The sequence below is a fragment of the Rattus norvegicus genome (assembly GCF_036323735.1).
Source record: "Rattus norvegicus strain BN/NHsdMcwi chromosome Y unlocalized genomic scaffold, GRCr8 chrY_unlocalized_4, whole genome shotgun sequence".
NCBI lineage: Eukaryota > Metazoa > Chordata > Mammalia > Rodentia > Muridae > Rattus > Rattus norvegicus.
Window position 1 is genome coordinate 1,567,036 of NW_026947400.1, and position 23,111 is coordinate 1,590,146.

Consider the following 23,111-nt stretch of genomic DNA (forward strand, 5'->3'; position numbering starts at 1 on the left):
TGTGTGTGTGTGTGTGTTAGTCATGCATAAGCTAACCATCCTCACACAGACTGTCTGGATTGGTTTTCCATTTGGAAGGTTGGCGAAGATTCTCTTGTCCTAAGAAAAGACCACTCTGGTTCCCAACTCTCTCTGTGAACCCGTGACAGGGTGCGTGATTTTCATGTGTGAGGAAATTTGCTTTCATGGATACAATATGCCTAGAAAAACACGGCTCAACATGATATTTCCTTAGTCCGTGATCCCTCAGGGCATTATTCCATTATTATTATTATTATTATTATTATTATTATTATTACTATTACTATTATTATTATTACTATTATTATTATTATTACAGGATTATTCCTTTATATTATAGTCTGCGTTGTTACCAGTGTGCTAAAGTTCACTGATGGCAGAAAGAAAGATTTTGGTTAACGGGGGTCCCATTGGATGGCCATGTTTTCTTCTTGGAACTGAAAGTTTTATTTGCATGCGCCCAAGAGCAAATACATGCAAGTACAGACAGTTTCTTGGTCTTCTACATGAGAGTGACATCCTCACGTAGTCCTCTGATCTACATGATCTACAGAGAATTTAGATGGGCAATGAAAAGGATGGTGACCAAAGACCCACGGTAGGGAGAAATACAAAACTTTTTCACAACGTTTCAGGCTTTGGGGATTGATAGACATTATACAACCATATTTTCATTCATAGCACGAATAGTCAGAATTATTAGATAACAGAAGGGAGAAAATTTTAACAACATATTTATGCCGGCTAATTTAAATTCCCCTATTTTATCTCTGGAACATTATATTTTCTCTTTCAGGTTCTTGAAATTATGAAGAACTGAAAACCGGTATCTGTTTATCTGTTCACATTAATTTTTTTTAATCTTTATTAACTTGAGTATTTCTTATTTACATTTTGAATGTTATTCCCCTACCTGGTTTCCCTGCCAACATCCCCCTAATCCCCCTCTTCTATATGGGTGTTCCCCGCCCCATCCCCCCCAATTTCAGCCCCCGCCCCAACAATCATATTCACTGGGGGTTCAACCTTGACAGGACCAAGCGCTTCCCCTTATACTAGTGATCTTAATAGGATATTCATTGCTACCTATGAGGTCAGAGTCTAGGGTCAGTCCATGTATAGTCCTTAGGGGTAGTGGCTTAGTCCCTGGAAGCTCTGGTTGCTTGACATTGTTGTTCATATGTGGTCTCGAGCCCCTTCAAGCTCTTCCAGTTCTTTCTCTGATTCCTTCATCGTGGGTCCTGATCTCAGGTCAGTGGTTTGCTGCTGGCTTTCACCTCTGTATTTGCTGTATTCTGGCTCTGTCAATCTGGAGAGATCTACATCCAGCTCCTGTCGGCCTGCACTTCTTTGCTTCATCCATCTTGTCTAAATAGGTGGCTGTATATGTATGGGCCACATGTGGGGCAGGCTCTGATTGGGTGTTCCATCTGTCTCTGTTTTAATCTTAGCCTCTATTCCCTGCCAAGGGTATTCTTGTACCCAATTAAAGAAGGAGTGAAACATTCGCATTTTGGTCATCCTTCTTGACTTTCATGTGTTCTGTGCATCTAGGGTAATTCAAGCATTTGGGCTAATAGCCACTTATCTATGAGTGCATACCTTATGTGTATTTCTGTGATTGGTTTACCTCACTCAGGATGATATTTTCTAGTCCATCCATTTGCTTAAGAACTTCATAAAGTCATTGCTTTTGGTAGCTGAGTAATATTCCATTGTGTAGATGTACCACATTTTCTGCATCCATTCCTCAGTTGAAGGGCATTTGGTTCTTTCAAGCTTCTGGCTATTATAAATAAGGAATTCTTCACTAAACACATCTCTACACAGACTCTTTTCGGTTGGGAGACCTTTAATGACTGCTTGTATTTCCTTAGGAGTTATGGGGTTGTTTAAATAGTTTACCTGTTCCTGATTTAACTTTGTCAACTGGTATCTGTCTAGAAATTGTCATTTCCTGCAGATTTTTAAGTATTGTTGAATATAGACTTTTGTAGTAGGATCTGAGGTTTTTTTTGAATTTCCTCTGATTTTGTAGTTATGTCTCCCTTTTCATTTCTGAGTTTGTTAATTTGGACACACTCCCTGTGTCCTCTCGTTATCCTGCCCAAGGGTTTATCTATCTTGTTGATTTTTCAAAGAACCACCTTTTGGTTCTTTTGATTCTTTCTATGGTCCTCTTTGATTCTACTTGGTTGATTTCAGTTCTGAGTTTCATTATTTCTTGCCTTCTACTCTTCCTGGGTGTATTACCTTCCTTTTTGTTGTAGAACTTTTAAGTGTGCTGTCAAGCTCCTGATTTATGCTCTCTCCTGTTTCTTTCTGCAGGCACTCAGAGCTATGTGTTTTCCTATAAGCACAGCTTTCATTGTGTCCCATAAGTTTGGGTATGTTGTAACTTCATTTTCATTAAATTCTAAGAAGTCTTTCATTTCTTTCCTTATTTCTTCCTTGACCCGGTTATCATTGAGTAAAGCATTGTTTAACTTCCACGTATATGTGGGCATTCTTTCCTTATTGTCATTAAAGACAAGCTTTAGCCCGTGGTGGACTGATATGATGCATGGGATTATTTCTACCTTTCTGTATCTGCTGAGGCCTTTTTTATGACCAATTACGGTCAATTTTGGAGAAAGTGCAATGAGGTGGTGAGTACCTTTTGCTTTAGGATAAAATTTTCTGTAATTATCTGTTAAGTCCATTTGATTCATGACTTCTCTTAGTTTGTCTATGTCTCTGTTTAATTTCTGTTTCCATTATCTTTCCATTGATGAGAGTGGGCTGTAGAAATCACCTACTCTTATTGTGTGAGGTGCAATGTATGCTTTGAGATTTAGTAAGGTTTCTTTTATTTATGCTGATTCCCTTTTATTTGGAGCATAGATATTTATGATTTAGAGTTCATCTTGATGAATTATTGCTTTGATGAATATGAGGTCTCCTTCCTTATCTTTTTAGATCACTTTTGGCTGAAAGTCGATTTTATTTGATATTAGAAAGACTACTCCAGTTTGCTTCTTCAGACCATTTGCTTGGAAAGTTGTTTTCCAGCTTTTCACTCTGAGGTAATGTCGGTCTTTTTCTCTGAGTAGTGTTCCCTGTAGTGCAAAATGCTGGGTCCTCATTCAATATCCAGTTTGTTAATCTGTGTTTTTTTTAGTGGGGAATAGAGTTCCTTGATATTTAGAGTTATTTAGGAATAGTGATGGTTGCTTTCTGTTATTTTCGTAATTTGAGGTTAGTTTGTGTTTGTGTGCTTCTCTTCTCTGATTTGTTGTGAAAAGTTTAATTTCTTTCCTTATCTATGGTTTTACTTGCCATCATGTGTTGGACTTTGCCATTTATTATCCTTTGTAGGACTGGATACGTAGAACGATATTATGTACATTTGGTTTTGTCATGGAATATCTTGGTTTCTCTATCTATTTTAATTGACAGTTTTTCAGGACACAGTAACATGGGCTGGCATTTGTTTCTTTTAGGATCTGTGTGACATCTGTCAAGGCTGTTCTAGCTTTCATAGACTCTGATGAGAAGTCTGGTGTAATTCTGATAGGTTTGCCTTTATATGTTATTTGACCTTTTCCATTACTGCTTTTAATATTTTTGTTTGTTTTTTGCATTTGGTTCTTTTATCTATTATGTGAGGGGAGGATTTTATTTTCTGGTCCAATCTATTTAGAGTTCTTTAGGCTTCTTATCTGTTCATGGGCATCTCTTTCTTTAGGTTAGGGAGTTTTCTACTATGATTTTGTTGAAGATATTACTGTCCCTAGATGCTGGCAGTCTTCACTCTCTTCTATACCTGTGATCCTTAGGTTTGAGCTTCTTATTGTTTCCTGGATTTCCTGTATGTTTTGGGCTAGGAGCTTTTTCTGTTTTATATTTTCTTTGACAGTTGTGTGTATGTTTTCTATGGAATCTTCTGCTCCTGAGATTCTGTCTTCTATCTCTTGTATCCTGTTTGTGATTCATGCATCTCTGACTACTGGTATCTACCCTTGGTTTTCATTCTCAGGGTTGTCTCCCTTCCTGCTTTCTTTATTGTTTCTATTTCCATTTTTACTCATGGATGGTTTTGTTTATTTCCTTCTCCTGTTTTGTTGTTTTTCCAGTAGTTCTTTAAGGTATTTTTGTGTTTCCTCTTTAAGAGATTCTAGTTGTTTACTTCTGTTGTCCTGTATTTTATTAAAGGATTTATTTATGACCTTCTTATCATCCTAAATTGTCATGATAAAATGAGATTTTAAATCTAGATCTTCATTTTCTGGGGTGTTTGAATATCCAGTGTTTGCTTTGGTGGGAGAATTGGTCTCTGATGAGCCAAAGCATTCTTCATTTCTGTTGCTTGCTTTCCTGTGCTCTCCTCTCACCATCAGGTTGTCTCTGGAGTTAGCTTGCCTAATTCTTTCTGACAGGGGCTTGACCATCCTGTAGTCTCATTTGTCAGGACTGCTGTAGACTTGTTTCCTGTTTTCTTTTAGCCAGTTACGGGAACAGAGTATTCTGCTCTCAGTCGAGTAGTTTCTCCTGTCCACTGGCTTTCAGTCATCCCTGTGGTTAGGAACAAGCAGGACCTTCACCTATTTCTCTTAGATTCCTCTGTGGGGGTGTTGCACAGATGGCCCAAGGGGTTTTCCTGTTGAGTCAGGAATCTGGGCAGAGAATAGTCTCCTCTGGTTTCCCAGGAGTGTCTGCTCCTCTGAAATTCTAGTTCCCCCACCCTCAGGATTTGGATGAAAGAGCTGTTTGAACAGTTCAGTTCAGATCCAGGCACAGTCTGTAACATGGTGGTCCTGCAGCTTTACTCCTCCTATATTCCGGTGTCCAGGTGTCCAGAGGCACTATGAAGGATCCTCTTGGGCCAGAGATGTGGGCAATGTTGGGCAAAAATTTCAGTCTCTCCTGCCCTGTAGTCTCAGTATAGCCTACAGTCCTGGGTGATCAGCTCTCTCTCCCACAGCATCTAGGAGCAGGGAGTTCTGGGTTAGGATCAACAAACTGGAAACTGGAACTGCCTGGTCCCAATGGAAATACGGTCTTTTTGTGTCCTGAGTCCATCAGGCAGTACAGTTGGAGCACAAATGTTGGTTTTCATCAGGCACAAAAGAGCCAAGTTTATCACAACACACAGTCAATGAGCCATGCAAACTCCGTATTAATACAATCTGCAGAGGAGATAAATCGTCTCCTACCTACTCAAGGGATTCTAGGTCATTCTTTCAAAAAAGGAGAGGCTCCAAAATTTTCCAGATATACATCAGAGATGCTAGAATTTCCCAAAACTGAGCAGGATTCTCTGAGTAGTACTCTATCTCATAAAGAGTCTGTGGAACGAGAAATATCTACTAAAGGAGTTCTACCCACAGCCACATCTAGAGAAACGTCTTGTGGATGTGACACATGTACAAAAGATGTTCTAGGACATATTCCTTCTGTAGAGAAGGTTATGGATCCAAGCGTATGTGAACGTGGAGTAGGGGAACATGATATGCAAACACCAGTGTCTGTACCATCCTCGGCATCTGAGGAAAGTGATTCCTTGGATTACATTTGTGTAAAAGAATGCATACGACCTCCGCAAATTTCACAGGAGGCTATGGAAACTTCCTTATCGCCTCAAGATCAGCCATCTTCCCTAACTACAGAAGATGGTACACTCTTCCAAGTATGCACAAAGGGTTTCCAGTCCTACTTTATACCCACAATCAGTCCCAGGCTCTGATTTTACCTAATACCTCAAAGGCTCTGGATTTTATCTAAACTTCTGAAGGGGCCTTCGAACCTGTTTTGCCTATCAAGGAGGCTAGGGAACCTCACACTTCTATATGAAAGTCTGTTTCTTCTTCTCCAGCAGAAGAAATTTTTCTTGGAACTTCCTCAATTACACAACTATATCTAGAAACATCCTTATCTGTTCATGAGGCTCTCAGCCACCTCACATATATCCATGATGCTCTAGGAGAGGTCACATCTTCAGAGGTATCTAAGCCCCATTCTGACGTCAGTCAGGATTTCTAAACATATACATGGTACATTAAGACCTTCCTCACCTGAGAAGGATATCTTAGGATCTACTACATCTGAACAGCATTCTTTACAACTATCCCATGTACCCAAGTAGATTTCTTTCACATGTCCTCTCTGGAGAGAAATAGTCGACATTCTCCCTCTACAAAAATGTGCCACAGGCATCCAGTTTCTAGAAACAAAGGGTTAAGATTTGATCCTTCTGATGGAGTCTTGAGAAATTTCTCCTCTAAGGAAGACAGTTTCAACCTTCCCCCTTCTGCCAAAAGGGATCTTGTGACTTCTTCTGCAAAAGAGACACCAAAAGCTACAACTACTCCTTAGGTGAGTCCCACACCTTCTCTGTCCTAAGGGCCTTGGAATATTCAAAAAATGACGAAGGAAATTTGTAAAGTTAACAATGCTTTCAAGGGAATGCTGGACATCCCATGTCGTCCAAAGATGCTCAAAGTGATTTTTCATTGTGCAAATTAGACTTAAAAATGCAAAACTATTTTTTTTATATTTCCAAAGGTCTGAGGGAAAGTCCACATCGAAAAAAAATCCTTTGGACCTTATGCAATCATTAGGCCAAGTATATCAGAAAAATTCCATGTCTTCTAAAACATCTAAAAATCAATCTGGCTCTATCACTCTTCCTGGTAAACATGTACCATAAGACATACAATCCCCAGGAAAATTGAATCTAAAAAGGGGTACCTAGAAACTTTACCATCTGCCCAAATTTCTTTAGGATTTTAAGCAACTTCTCCAAGAGCTCGGTACACCTAGAAAACAAAAGAACTAAAGTCATCGTCACAGGGAATTTTCCCAAGAACCACATATTTCTTCTTTTATGTTATACCAAGAAAGAGGGCCAGCTTCCTTCTCCCCATCTCTGATGTCTTCATCCTATTTGTTCTCCCTCCCAAATGGATCTTTACTCTGAATAAGAGGCCAATTAGTAAACCATAGATATAAGGAAGGAATATCTGAGAGGCAGTGGCTGTCAAGACAACACTTGTGACATGACAGAAGAAGCTACGTCTCTCCAGGATACAACAGATTTTTCAGAGAGGGCCTAATGATGATGTCACTGAGAACTCCTATGGCCTACCTGCTGAACAGATCTCCTTACAATGACCAGATTCAGGGGTGCCGTGTCCAGGAGTGTCTCCTGTGATACAGTAGAAATCTTTTATCCTACATCACTCTAAAGCTACAGACTTCTCTCTGCTTCATTAGAGATTACATGCTCTGAATGAACAAAGTTAGTCAGGGGCTGGGCATGGGTAGAAAAGATCTAGGAACATGGAGAGAAGGAGTTCCTTCTGGAGATTAATTTTATTCCCAGGTACATTCCTCTGACATAAAGTTAAATTCCCTAAGTGTCCTCGTTTTCCAAGTTCCAGTATTTTCCCTACAGACCTTTAATTGAGTGAATATTGTACTACATTTTCTGATTGTACATTCATTGATAGGGGACATTACATATGATCCTGCATGTGTACTAAAAATTTTCATTTTTCCAATTAAATTTTATGCAATAAATTTGGATACAAAAGGGGACCAGCTATAGAGTGAATATAATAGTGTAAATATTGTGTATGTCCTTCAAATGATGAACTCCCAAATCCTTATTTTATCCATAAATAACCAGACATTAGTTAAGCAAAGGATAACATGGACTATATAATGCAGTTTGTAGTTCTATTATATATCAGTTCTCTAATATCAACCTTCCTGTGTTCCCAGGGAAAGACTTGAGGTTTTTGGATGTTTTATCATGATTCTTTACCAGGACAAACATCAGTTTCTGGGTGATGGTCAGCTAGAAGAATGGCTTGAGGTCCAGTGAAACCTCAACTTCCATAGGTTATAAGAACAGGAAGGACTCTATTTGGCCTTGTCATTTGTGGATCCTATATTCTTGACCTAGTTACACAGAATACAAGTAAATATTCCATCAAAATTCTTAGTAGTAGGAGCTACCAAAGCATATATATATCAAGCACCAAAACTAGATAGGATTGTTGAAGCTAAGAAGCTCATGCTGCCAGGAACTGGACATAGATCTTTCATGAGAAACACAGCCAGAGCATGTCAAATACAGAAGTGAATGCTAGTGGCAAACCAGGGAACTGAAAATGAACCTCATGTTTGTAGATGTTTAGAAAAGATTACAAGAGCTGAATGGACTTTCAACTCCCATACGAACAACAATTCAACTAAGCAGAGCTTTCTGGTACTAAACCAATATTCAAAGACTGTGTATGAACAGGCCTATGGCTCCAAATGCATAGGTAGAAGAGGATGGCCTTGTTGGGCCCCAATGGAAGGAGAAACCCTTGCTCCTCCTTAGGTTTGCCTCCCAGTTCAAGGGAATGTCAAAGGGAAGTAAGAGGCCTTATGGAAGCAGGTAAGTGGGACTGTTTAGGGATCTCATGGACAGGAACCAGGGAAATAATATTTGAAATGTAAATATAAAAATATCCAATTAGAAAAAGCAATAAAAATTGCTAAAAAAATGAGAGAAAAAAAGAAAAGTTAACTGCCTGCTAATCACACCTATTGACTCAGAAATCTAAAGGTGTAATTGTCAGGGAATATTGTCTGAATAATACTAGTGGAAAGACTGAGATGATGAAGACTCAACTAGAAACACTTCTCTCTCCCAGATACCAGTGACGGACCCAAACTGCACTACAGGAATCCAAAAAAGGAGGTGTGTACTCTGAACTGAGGACACCATACTTGTCTTTCCCTTCTTCCTTAGGACCTTTCTCTTCTGAGAAAAATTATAAAACCCATGAGCTCTCAGGAAACAACTGGGCGTTTTCCAATACCTGGCTTTTGGAATAAAGAAATTAATGATTTAAATTCTCTGAATTCAAGGAACCATAGCAAGCAGGGATGTCCAGATGCTTCTGGGAGGCTCTCAGTCCCATGTGTAGAGAGCTCAGATAAAGGCTATTTTTCAGTAAACCCACTCAACCCTAATCAGGGCTCACTCAGTTTTCCAATGGACCAAGTATTTCTTCCTTTTTTATACAAATACAGAAGACCAACTTCTTTCTCCCCATCACTGTTCTTTTTACCCTCTTTCTTCTCACTCCCAAATGGCTATTTACTCTGTATTAGAGGCCAATTAGTAAACCATAGAGTTACTGAAGGAATATCTGTGAGGCAGTTGCTGTCAGGACAAAACTTGTGACATCACAGATGTGGCTAGGGCTCTCCAGGTTACAAGAGATTTTTCAGGCATGGGCCAATGATGATGTAACTGAGAGCAACCATGGCCTAACTTCTGAGCACCTTTCCTTACATTGACCAGATTCGAGAGTGCCTTTTCCAGGAGTGTCTCCTGTGATACAGTGGAAAAATTTATGTACTCCATTTCTCTAAATCTAGAGACTTCTCTCTGCTTCACTTGTGGTTACATGTTCTGAATGGAGAAATTTAGACAGGGGCTTGGCATGGGTAGTAAAGATTTAGGAACATGGAGTGTAGTAGATTCCTCTAGAGAATATTTTTATTCTCTATGTCACAGTTTTTTTCCTGTGACATACAGTTCAATTTTCTAGGTTTTCTCTGTTTCCCAAACTCTAGTATTTTCCCTACAGACCTTTAATTTAATGAATATTGTATTTCCATTTCTTATTGTAAATTCCTTGAAAAGCGACTGTAGGCAGCTGCGACGTGCCCAGCCTCAAAGTTGGCAGTTGTTTCTGCATTCCAACCTCCTAATGGTGAGCTCTCCTTTCACTAAACTATTCCTTATTTGGCTATATGCCTGCCTGGCCTGCTGGCTTCTGCATAGTGACAGCATATCTGCATGACCCACGTGTCTTATTAGGATTGGGCAGTGCTAGCTATTTAAGTGTGGTGTGTGGGTTCCCTGGGGTCAGAAGATTGTATCAAAGTTCCTAAGTAAAACTGCATGAAGAAGATCTTCACTATTCGTGTCTTCCTTGCTGGTCGAGGTTGGATACAGCAAGTGGTGGCCCGTACGGGACCTCCTGATATCAGAACTTCATGCAGTCAGGGCAGCGCTGGAAAGTTCCCAAGGTAAGATGGGACCATAACGACCCTGGGATATAAGTGGCTATAAATATTCAGTGTAGTTACCAAGAAAGTTCTCGGTAGCAGCGAACCGAAATTAGGAAGACGCTTGGTGAATTTATCCATAGCAGGGTAGAAAGATTTTGTCATGAGGACCTCACAGTCTCATCCAATTTTTCTGGCTCTTCAAGAGCTGTTTGAGCATAAGAAACTAAAAATAAAAAGGAGCATTAGTAGAGAGATTTTTGCGTGAATGGGATGTCATCGCCCCCTGGTTCGCAGTCTCTGGTAATCTTACTATGGAAGTTGGGAAAAATTAGGGAAAGACCTTGATTTTGCATGGGAACAGGGGACACAAAGACCTGGGGTCCATCCAGTGCGGCCCTTAGTGCGTAGTTGTCTTGAGGATCAAAAATGTTGTCAGGCAACTATGGAGAAGGGGCAAGCTGCCCAAGAAATGCATCAAAATGAGAGGACAGAAAAGCAGGGAAGCGTAAAGGAGACCGACTCAGAAAAGACAGATACAGAGGAAGAAACAAATGAAACAGATTCAGAAAAAGAGTTACAAGAGTTGAGAGATCAAATGCGGAAACAGTCTCTAAGGAATAGACAGAACAAGAAAAGGAAAAAGCCTAAAATGGTGGAGGAACTTCCTGTGTGGTTCCCCTCAGGTGCTCCTCCCTGCAATGTTGTAGAGGGAGGAAGTAGAGTTTCTCGTGCAGGGAGCCCTCCTGTGGTGAACAACAGTACTGTGCATGTGCAGGCTTTGCACCTGGCATCAGTTGGCCAGTAATATGCTAATGAGGGAGCAGCACCATGCTAATGAGGTATTCATGCTCCGCCAATCCCCGAAGTACAATTAGCAAAGTCTCAGCTGCTGTCTATATAAGGCGAGCATTCTTGCTGCTTGAGGTCTCCCTGTCCCTGTTCAAGAGAGCTGTACAGTAAAGGCTTGTTCGCAGAAGAATCCTGTTGCCACACGTCGTTCTTGCTGGTGAGAAATTGGGCGCGTGACAAATGGGTAGTAAATTCTGCCCAGAAGAGTGGAAGCCAATCCACACAGAACTGCATCTGGTCTATCCAGTTTATGTGGATGATAATCAACAAAGGTATCATGAGCCTTTAGACTTTAAGGTGATCAAGTCCCTGTAAAATCAGTCAGGACATATTGCATTATGGCCTCATTTCCCATAACTCAGGTTGAGGCCTTACACAGATTTTGCATGACTCCTAGTGATTGGAGTAAACTTCCTCAGGCCTGTCTTAGTCTGGGACAGTATTTGGACTGGAGAGCTTTTCTTATTGAGTTTGCCAATGAACAGGCTGCCGCTAACTTGGTATCGAGGGGGGGGGGAGGCTGCCTGGGATAGAGATATGCTGCTAGGTCAGGGACACTCTGCCAATGCTCAGACAGGTTATCCAGGACAGGTTTACCAGCAGATTAATGAGGTTGCAACAAATGCATTGAAATCCTTACCTAGAAAGGGAGAAGTAAGTAGAAACCTCATCAAGATCCTTCAAGGACCTATGGAGCCATTCTCTGACTTTGTAGCCCAATTAGTGGTAGCAGCAGGTAGAGACTTTGGCGACCCCATTATGATTATGCCCTTAATTAAACAATTGGCCTATGAGCTTTGCACAAAGGAATATCGAGCCACTACCACTCCTTACAAGAATAAGGGACTTGAAGCTTGGAACAAGGTCTGTAGAGATATAGGGGGATCTTTGACTAATGCTGGACTTGCAGCTGCTGTTATGCAGATGATGCAGAGAAAAGGAGGACGCTCAGGAATGTGTGTTAAGTGTGATCAACAGGGGCACCTCAAAAGGCAATGTCCAGAAAGGAGAAGTCTCTTCAGTACAAGAAGTGGCCAACGACCAAGGCAAAAAGGGTCGTGCCCCAAGTGCAAAAAGGGGAACCATTGCACTCATGAGTGCCACTCGGTAAAAGACATCAATGGGCAGCCTCTTAGCTCGGGTTTTGGTGGAGCAGGTCCAAAAAATGGAGAGCCACGTCCACGACCCTAGGGCCTACAAATATATGTGCCAGTCGAGAATTAGGATGTAGAACCGAGTCACGAGAGATGGTCATCCCTTCGCCATCTGAGGGGCCAAGGAGAGCCACTAAAGGCTCTGCAGGACTGGACATCTGGTCCACTGCCAGACTCGTACTAACTCCTTGGATGGGTGTACAGTTGATAGAAACTGATTTAAACGTCCCCTTGAACTTGGCACAGTATGGTTACTTATAGGGAAATCATCTACGGCTTTAACAGGACTACATGTCCATCCAGGAGTTATTGACCCAGATTATACTGGGGTAGTCAAGAACATGGTAGAATCACTGAAAGAGATTACTGCCATTTCCCCTGGGGACAGAATAGCCAAACTATTACTTTGCCTAGGCTTCATGGAAGTTTTGCAGCCCAGTCTAGAGGGAGAGGAGAGAATGGTTTCAGCTCCGACCTTACATTTCTAGCCTTGGGTTTAAACCAACGCCCAGTAATGGAGCTAAGGGTAGAAGGAAAAAGGATCCTAGGACTGTTGGATACAGTGCCCAATAGAAGTATAATAGCTAAGAAAGTTTGGCCCTCTGGATGGCCAGTACAGGTCTCATATCAAACATTACAATGTCTCCATTAAGCATGAGCTCCTGATATGAGCGCAAGACAAGTGAGTTGGAGAGATCAGGAAGGGCATTCGGGAGTTATGCAACCCTATGTGTTTGATTTGCCCATTTCCCTTTGAGGGAGAGATTTGCTGAAATATATGGGTTTCAAATTGAACACTGAGTATTCTGAAACTTCACAAAAGATTATGAAACATATGGGTTATATTCCCAGTAAAGGAATAGGGAAATACTTGCAGGGTAGGACTAACCCTATAACTGCCCAAAAGAGAGAAAAGGATCAGGACTTGGGTTTTTCCTTGGGGCTGCTGAGGAAGGGTTTCCATTACCTGGAAAACAGAGGAGCCATTGAGGGTTCTTCAGTGACTGCTTTCTTCTGAGAAGCTTGCCACAGCTAAAGCTGACTATGAAGCATATAAAACCATCAGTATCATATTGGAATACCCCAATATATGTGATATAAGAAGTCAGGGAATGATGATGCATAATTTACAATTTAATAATCAACAGTTGCAAATCATGAGCCCAGTGCAACGTGGGCTTCCTCTTTTATCCTCTCTGCCAGCCTGTTGACCTGCTGTACTGATTGATATAAAAGATTGCTTTTTCTTCATACCTCTTTGTCCAAGGGATAGTGAAAGATTTGCTTTTACTGTTCCATCATGCAAACATGAAGAACCTGATCAAAAATATGAATCAGTAGTTATACTACAGGGTATGCCAAATAGCCCTTCTATATGTCAACTTTTTCTGGCAATGCCATCACCCCAATAAGACAGAAGTTTCATGCACCTCATATTATGGATGATATCCTTTTAACTGCAAAGAATGAAGAGATTTTAGATTTATCATATGGAAATTTAGTTAAATTGCTAGAAGGTAGGGGATTGATTATTGCCCCGGAAAAGGTACAAAAGGGCAATCTTGTAAATTATTTAAGAGCAAAATTAAGTCTTTTTATCATTATTCCCCAGGAGGATGAATGGAGGAAAGATAATCTTAATACTTAATGATTTTTAAAAATTATTAGGAGGTATTAATTGGGTCAGATGTTATTTAAATTTACCAAATTATGAATTAAAACCATTTTATAATACTTTAGTTGGGGATTCGGCCTTGGATTCTCATAGACAATTGACAAATGAAGCAAGGAGAGCTTTAAAGAAGGTTGAAAAAGGATTACAAGGCACAATTTTACATCGATGGAAGGAGGGTGCAGACATTGTGCTATGAATTCTAGCCACCTACATGCAGCCCACAGAATTGTTGTGCGAAGATGGCCCTCTGCTTTGTTTTTATCCCAAGGCTTCTCCAGCTAGATCAGTAGAGTATTATCCTACAGCAGTTACAGAATTAGGCCTGTATGGGATCCAAAAGTGCATACAATTTTTTGGTGTTTCCCCAATCTCGATCATAGTGCCCTATACAGGTCAGCAGATGAAGAACTTGTGTGTCACTGTGGGTGATTGGGCTATATTATGCTGTGGATTCCATGGAGAGATAGATAATCATTATCCAAAACATTCTTTGCTATCCTTCTTTAAAGAACATCCCATATTCTTTCTAAGGTTACTTCCAGTACTTCTATACAGGGGGCGCCAAACATTTTTACAGATGGATCCAAAAATGGCTGTGGAGCTTATGTGATTAACCATCAAGAGCCAATTTTGTGTCAATATCATCCCAGCTCTCCACAAATAATTGAACTCAAGATTGTGCAGGAAGTGTATAAAAATTGTTCCTTTGCCTTTAATTTGCTCTCTGATTCATCATATTTGTTAATGCAGTTAAGATTTTAGAAGTGGTTAGCCCTATTAAAATTAGCAGCACGGTATGCCAGCTGCTGAGAGAACTTCAGGAATTGATCTGAAAAGAGGTCAAGATTTTTGTCTAACAATGAAATGATCTTGTGGATAGATGGACCCAAATGGAGTTCATCTTCTTATGCTCATCATTGGATTAAGCTGGACAGTTTCATCAACAATTTCATGTGCCTACTAAGACCTTAGAACAGAAGTTTCATCTGTCTTGAGCAGATGCTCGACAGATAGTTTTAGGATGTCAACAGTGTATCACTTTTCACGATTCCCCAGGTGTAGGGGTTAATCCTAGAGGCCTTTTGCCCCTAAAGATTTGGCAAATGGATGTAACTCACATATCTGGATTTGGGACTCTAAAATGCATTCATGTTTCTGTGGATACTTGTTCAGGTGTCATTCATGCTACCCCTATGAGTAGAGAAAAGCCACACAATGTTATTGGACACTTCCTATAAGCCTGGGCTGTTTGGAAAAAGCCTTAACACTTAAAAACTGATAATGACCCAGCTTAAACTGCTATATCTTTCAAATCCTTTTGTAAACAGATGGATATGCAGTTGACCCATGGCCTGCCTTATAATCTCCAATGTTAAGGTATTGTTGAGCAAGCATATCGTACCTTGAAGGAATGCGTGATTAATCAAATAGGGGGAATAGGCCATGGTAGAACCACCAGGGAACAGATATCCTTAGCCCCTTTTACTCTTAATTTTTTAATATTGGATTATGATGGCCTATCTGCCACTGACAGACATCAGTGTCGGGTGGGCATGTTGAAAGGTTACGTGAAATGGAAAGACGTGATCACTGGCTTATGACATTGGCCAGATCCCGTGTTGTCATGGGCAAGAGGGTCTCTTTGTGTGTTTCCTCAGGACCAGCAAGATCCGTTGTGGGTCGCTGAAAGATTGACCAGGAGGTACAACAAGAATGAAGATCCTGCTGCTGCTGACACTTCTTGGTGTGACCCAAATGGTGGTCCAAATGGAACCCCTGTGGGGGATACTATTGGTGTTCCGGAGACTCATGCCGATACGTCATGACTTTTAAATCCACTCATCTAATTTTTCTAAAAAGTTGTCAAGTTATCTTCTAGGAAATTGGACAGGAGAATTCGATTTCTTAATGGTTCAGCTATGTGCAGCCATCGTGACGGTGAACTCCACACGTGCATATGCTAGACTGGCTACGGGATTGTCATTTTGGATTGAGGCTGCTATGAATCATCTGAGGGAGTGGGAGGGTATGGGAACCCTAGTTGGATTCTTGCTGCTGGTCTGCCTAGTGTGCCTGTGTTGTCTCTGTAGAATGAGGTTTGTTCAGAGGCGGCACGCTATTATGGTGGTACAGGTATTTGCAGCAATTGAAGCAGGACAGTCCCCTCAAGCCTGGCTTAAGGTTATTCAGAAGACCTTGTTGTACCTCAGGCATGAGTATGTGTGAGTGACCCTCCCCAGTTATGGGCAACCTCTCTTCTAGCTAAGGAACTTGGTGGGCAAAGAAGTGTCATAAGACTGGTTTAATGAAGGGATGATCCTAAGACAGTGGGGGTCACCACACTCAGTGGTGCCTTTGCCTGCTTGGTTAATTAAACAAAAAGGTGGAACTATAGGCGGCTGTGACGTGACAGGCGTCAAAGATCGTGCTGGTTCCACTTTCCACCCTCCGAACAGTGTGCGCTCCTTGTAGTAAGCAAGTCCTTATTTGGCTATACCTGCCTGGCTTGCTAGCTTCCGCATAGTGATAGCCTGTCTGCATGACCCAGATAGCTTGCTGGGATTAGCCAGCACTAGCTATTTAAGTGTTCTCCGGGGTTTCCTGGGGTCAGAAGATTGTTTCAAGGTTCCTGAGTAAAACTGCTTGAAGAAGATCTTCATTGGTCATATCTTTTTTGCTGGTCGAGGTTGGGCATGACAAGGGACTTGGTAAATATTCCTCAATGTGTACTCAAAAATTTTGTTTTCCAATTCCATTCTCTGCAATGATTTTGGTCACAAAGTGGGCCCAGGTATAGAGTGAGTATAAAAAGTGTAAAACTGTGTACCTACTTCAAGTGATAAATTCCCAAATTCTTATTTTATCGAAAAATTACCAGACATCAGGAAAGCAAAGGACAACATGGATTATTGATTTTGGTTTCTTGTCCAATTTGATATCAGAACTACACTATTGAGCTTCCAGTATTCCAATGGCCAGATGTGAGGTTTTAGGATGTTTTAAGGTGATTCTTTCTTAAGGCCAAACATAAGATACTGGATGATGGGAAAGGAGAAGAATGGCTTGAGGACCAGTTAAACATCTACTTCATTAGGTTTATAAAAATAGGAAGGAGTATTTTTGAAATGGTCATTTGTGAGTTCTACATTCTTGACATAGTTGGGTAAAATCCATGTTATCATTCCACTTCACCACATAAGTGTAGGAGCCACCAAAAGTATATATGTATACATCAGCCAACAAAACTATATAAGATTGATGAAGGTAAGAAATGCATTTTGCCAGGAACCGGATATCAATATTACCTGAGATACTCAGATACAGCATGTCAAATACAGAAGTGAATGCTAGTAGTAAACCATTGAACTGAAAACGGACCTATTGTTCGTAAATTTTGAAAAAGGATAGAGGAGCTGAGGGTGTTTTCAAACCCATACAAACAACAATGCCAATGAACCAGAACTTTCTCATACTATACCAACATACAAAATAGTACAAGGACAGACCTATGGCTCCAAATGCATATGTGGCAGAGGATGGCCTTTTTTAGGCAACATTGGAAAGAGAGGCCTTGTCCTCCACAGTTTGTCTCTCAGTTCAAGGGAATGTCATGCAGCAGAAAGGCTGGTTAGAGAAGAAGGAAATGAAACTGGTAGGGATCTTATGGTCAGGAAACTGGGAAAGGAAATCATTTTTTCAATGTATATATAGAAACATGTAGTTTGAAAAGAAAACAAATTGCTAAAAAATAAAAAAATATGATATAAAAGAGAAGAAAGCTGCCAAGTAATCTAACATATTGACTCAGAAATCTGAAGTGGTAGTCAGGTTAATATTAGTATAAAGACTGAGATGATGAAGTCTCAACTAGAAGCACTTCTCTCTCCTAGATATCAGTGTCAGACACAAACTGCACTATAGGGATTCAAAGCCTTGAGGAGTTTAACTTGAGTTAGGGACACAATACTTGTTTTTCCCTTCTTCCTTAGGACCTTTTCTTCTTGACAAAAAGAGTAAAGGTCATGAGCTCTCAGGAAATCAACTGTGCCGTTCATAACCCTTGGTATTGGAATAAAGAAATAAATGATATAAACCCTCTGACATCCAGGAACCAGAAGAACAGGGAAGTCCAGATGCTCCAGCTCTTGATTCCCATATGTGGAAGGCTCAGATCAAGTCTATTTCTTCATCAATACCACTCAACCCCTACCAAAGGCTCTCTGAGCTTTTCCAAATACCACTTATTTTTTTTCTTTTTTTTAATACTAAGACAGAAGGCCAGCTTACTTCTGCCCATTTCTGATCTCTTCATCCTGTTTGTTCTCACTCCCACATGGCTGTTTACTCTGAATTAGTGGCCAATTAGTAAACCAGAGAGGTACTGAAGAAATATCGGAGAGGCAGATCCTGTCAGGACAATACTTGTTACATCACAGAAGAAGCTGGGGATCTCCAGGATACAAAAGATTTTTCAGGGAGGCCTAATGATGATGTCACTGAGAACTGCCATGTCCTTAGCTGCTGAGCAGCGTTCCTTTCATTGACCAGATTCGAGGGTGTCCTTTCCAGGAGAGTCTCCTATTACACAGTTTAAACCTTTACATACTCCATCTCTCTAAACCTAGAGACTTCTCTCTGCTTCACTAGTAGTTAAAAGCTCTGAATGGAGAAAGTTAGTCAGGGTCTTGGCATGGGTAGAAAACATTTAGGAACATGGAATATAGGAGATCTTCTAGATAATACTTATATCCCCAGGTTCATACCTGAGACTCAGTTCAACATTCTAAGTATTCTGTTTCCCAAAGGCCAGTATTTCCCTACAGACATTTAATTGAATGAATATTGTATTTCAATTTCTTATTGAAAATTCGTTGATAGGGGACTTTGAAAATATTCCTCAATGTGTACTTAAAAATTCTGTTTTCCAATTCCATTTTCTGCAAAGATTTTGGCAACAAAGGGGGCCCAACTATACAATAAGCATAACAGTGTAAATACTGTATACCTAATTCAAATTATAAATTCCCAAATCCTTATTTTAACAAAAAATTACCAGATATCAGAAAAGCAAAGCACAACATGGACTATTGAATTTGGTTCTCTAGTCACATTTGATATCAGTTCTGCAATATCTACCTTCCTGAGTTTCATTCCCATACTTGAGGGTTTTGAGTATTTTACCATGATTAGTTATTAAGGCCAAACATAAGATATAGGAGGCTGGGCATCTAGAGGAATGACTTGAGGACCAGTGACGCCTCAATTTCAGAAGTTTCAAAAAACAGGATGGAGTCTATTTGGTGTTGCCATTTGTGGATTCTACAGTCTTGACCTAGATATGCAGAACCCATGTCAAAATTCCAGCTAAACTCAGAGCTGTAGGAGCCACCAAAAGTACATACATATACATCAGCCACCAAAACTAGACAAGATTGATGAAGGTAAGTGCATTCTTCCAGGAATCAGATATAGATATTTCCTGAGAGACACAACTAGATTATGCCAAATACAGAAGTGAATGCTAGTGGCAAACCAGTGAACTGAAAATGGACTTCTTGTTTGTAGATTTTCAGGAAAGATTACAAGAGCTGAAGGGGCTTTAACACCATAAGAACGACAATGCTAATGAACCAGAGCTTTCTGATACTAGACCTATGTTCAAGAATGTACATGGACAGAGTTATGGCTCCAACTGAATATGTGGAAGAGGATGGACTTGGTGAGTACTAATGGAAGGAGAAGTCCTTGGTCCTCCCTAGGTTTAACTCCAAGTTCCAGGAAATGTTAAGGGGTAGTAAGAAGGGTTATAGAATACAGGCAGGGGGACCAGATAGGGATGTTATGGGCCAGAAAATGGGAAAGGACATAAGAATTTAAATGTAAATAAAGGAACATCCAGTTAAAAAAACCAATAAAATTTGCTAAAAATTGAGAGATATAAAAGAAAAAAAACCTGCCAACTAATCATAAGTATTTACTTGGAAATCTAAAATGATAGACAGAGTAATACTAGTGGAAAGACTGAGATGATGAAGTCTGAAATAGAGCACTTCTCTCTCCAAGATAGAAGTCTCAGACAGAGAGAAACTGGACAATAGGTGTCCAAAGCACTGTAGAGTTTACTCTGAACTGAGGACACAATACTTGTCCATCCCATCTTCCTTAGTAACTTTCTCTTTTTGACAAAATGTATAAAGTCCATGATCTGTCAGGAATACAACTGTGTCCTTTACAACACATGACTTTTGGAATATAGAAATGAATGATATAAAGTCTCTGACTACCAGGAAGCAAAAGATCAGGGAAGTGCAGATGCATCTGAGAGTCTCCCAGTTCCTGTTTCCCTTATGTGGAAGGCACAGAAAAAGGCTATCTCTTCAGTGATCCCACTCAACCCCTAACAAGGACACACTAAGCTTTCCCAAGCACCTCATATTTCTTCCTTGTTTTTTGTACCAAGACATAAGTCCAGCTTCCTTCTCCCCATATCATATCTCTTCATCCTCTTTGTTCTAACTCCCAAATTGTCTCTGAATTAGAGGCCAATTAGTAAACACTAGAGTTATTGAAGGAAAATCTGAGAGGCAGTTGCAGTCATGACAACAGAAGGAGGTAGGGCTCACCAGGTTATAAGAGAGTTTTCATGGAGGTCCTAATGATGCTGTCACTGAGAACTACCTTGGTCTACTTGCTGAACACTTTTCCTTACATTGACCAGATTCGAGAGTGCCCTTACCAGGTATGTCTCATGTGGCACAGGACACCTGTATGTACTACATCACTCTAAAGTAGAGACTTCTCTATGCTTCACCAGTGGTTACATGCTCATAATGCAGAAAGTTATTAAGGGGCATAGCATGGGTAAAAACGGTTTAGGAACATGGAGTGTAGGAGATTCTTGCAGATATTAGTTTTATTGACAGGTAATTCATGTGACATACAGTTCAATTTTCTGGGTTTTCTCTCTTTCCCAAAGGCCATATTTTCTCTAAAACCTTTAATTGAATGAATATTGTATTTCAATTTCTTACTGTAATTCCTTGATAGGGGATTTTGTAAATGTTCCTCAATGTGGAATCAAAAATTCCATTTGCCAATTACATTTTCTGAAATGATTTTGGTCAGAGAGGGGGCCCAGCTATACAGTGAGTATAAGAGTGTGAATACTGTGTACCTACTTCAAATGATGAATTCCCAAATCCTTATTTTATCAAAAAATTACCAGTCATCAGGAAAGCAAAGGACAATATGAAGTTTGAATTCAGTCCTCTAGTTCCATTTGATATCAGTACAACCCTTTGTACCTTCCAGTGTTCCCATGGCCAGACTTGATTGTTCAGGACTTTTTACCATAATTCTTTCTTAAGGACAAATGTAATCTACCAGATGATGGGTGGGGAGAAGAATGTCTTGAGGACCAATGAAACATCTTCTTCAATAGGTTCATAAAAACAGGAAGGAGTCTATTTGCATTGGCATTTGTGAATTCTACATTCTTGACATAGTTGGGCAGAATCCATGTTAACTTTCCATTGAACCATTTAGGTGTAGGAGCCACCAAATGTATATATGTATACATCAGCCAACAAAACTCGATAAAATTGATGAAGGTAAGAAATACATCCTGCCAGTAATTGGATATAGATATTTAGTGAGAGACACAGATACAGCATGTCGAATACAGAAGTGAGTGCTGGTAGCAAACCATTGAACTGAAAACATACCTCTTTTTGGTAAATTTAGAAAAAGGATTAGAAGATCTGAGGGTGCTTTCAACCCCATAGGAACAACTAAGCCAGTGAACCAGAGCTTTTGCTTACAAGACCAATATACAAAGAAAGTACATGGACTGACCTATGGTTCCAAATGCATACGTTGCTGAGGACGGCTTTTTTGGGCAACAATGGACATGAAGCCCTTGGTCCTCCCTAGTTTGTCTCCCAGTTCAAGGGAATGTCAACAAACAGAAAGACTGGTTAGAGAAGTAGGAAAAGAGAACAAGTGGGATCTGAAGGGCAAGAAACTTGGAAAGAAAATTATATTTTAAATGTAAATATAGAAACATCCAGTTATTAAAAGCAATAAAATTTGCTAAAATGAGAAACATATAAAAGAGAAGAAAGTTGCCAAGTAATCGCACATATTGACTCAGAAATCTGAAGTGGTATTCAGAGTAATATTATTGGAGAGACTGAGATGATGAAGTCTCAACTACAAGTACTTCTCTCTCCGAGATATCAGTGTCAGACACAAACTGCAGTATAGATATGCAAAACATGGAGGAGTTTACTCGGAGCTCAGTACTCAATACTTGTTTTTCACTACTTCCTTAGGACCTTTTCTTCTGACAAAAAGAGTAAAGGTCATAACCTCTCAGGAAAACAAATATGCCCTTCACAACACTTGCCTTTTGGAATAGAGAAATGAATGATATAATCCTACTGATTTCCAGAAACCATAAGAACAGGGAAGCACAGATGTATCTGAAAGGCTCCCAGCTTCTGATTCCCATATCTGAAAGGCTCAGATAAGGCTATCTCTTCAGTGATATCACTCAACACCTACCAAAGACTCACTGAGCTTTCCTAAAAACCACATATTTCTTCCTTGTTTTTTATACCAAGACAGAAGACCAGCTTCCTTCTCTCCATTTCCAATCTCTTCATCCTCTTTGTTTTCACTCCCCTATTTGCTCTAAATTAGAGGCCAATTAGTAAACCCTAGAAATACTGAAGTATTTCTGAGAGGCAGTTGCAGTCAGGACAACAGTTGTGACATCACAGAAGAAGTTATGGCTCTCCAGGTTACAAGAGAGTTTTCAGGGAGGGCCTAATGGTGATGTTAGTGAGAAATGCCATGGCCTACCTGCTAAACAATTTTCCTTACACTGACCAAATTCGAGGGTGCCCTTTCCAGGTCCATCTCCTGTAACACAGTGGTATCCTTTAGGTACTCCATCTCTCTGAAGCTCGAGACTTCTCTCTGCTTGACTAGTGGTTACATGCTCTGAATGGAGAAAGTTAGTCAGGGTATTGGCATGGGTGGAAAATATTTATGAGCATGGAGTGTAGGGGATACTTCTAGATAATATTTTTATTGACAGGTCATTCCTGTGACATACAGTTCAATTTTATTTGTTTTCTATGTTTCCCAAAAATGAGTATTTTCCCAACAGACCTATAATTGAATGAATATTGTATTTCAATTTCTTATTGTAAATTCCTTGTTAAGGGGTGTGTAAATATTGCTCAATGTGTATTCAATAATTCTGTTTTCCAATTCCATTTTCTGCAATGATTTTGGTCACAAAGGAGGCCCAGATATAGAGTGAGTATAACACTGTAAATACTGTA

At 40.1% G+C, this 23,111-nt stretch overlaps 1 long non-coding RNA gene across 1 annotated transcript; it reads right to left on the reverse strand.

Annotated features, from left to right (window-relative positions):
• Positions 1–4,373: 4,373 nt before the first annotated feature.
• Positions 4,374–19,873, reverse strand: LOC134484732 (uncharacterized). The gene is made up of 2 exons (XR_010062463.1): positions 18,046–19,873; positions 4,374–13,400 (listed from the first exon to the last, which is right to left on the reverse strand). It is a non-coding gene; the product is annotated as an uncharacterized LOC134484732 (long non-coding RNA).
• Between the last annotated feature and the right edge of the window lie 3,238 nt (positions 19,874–23,111).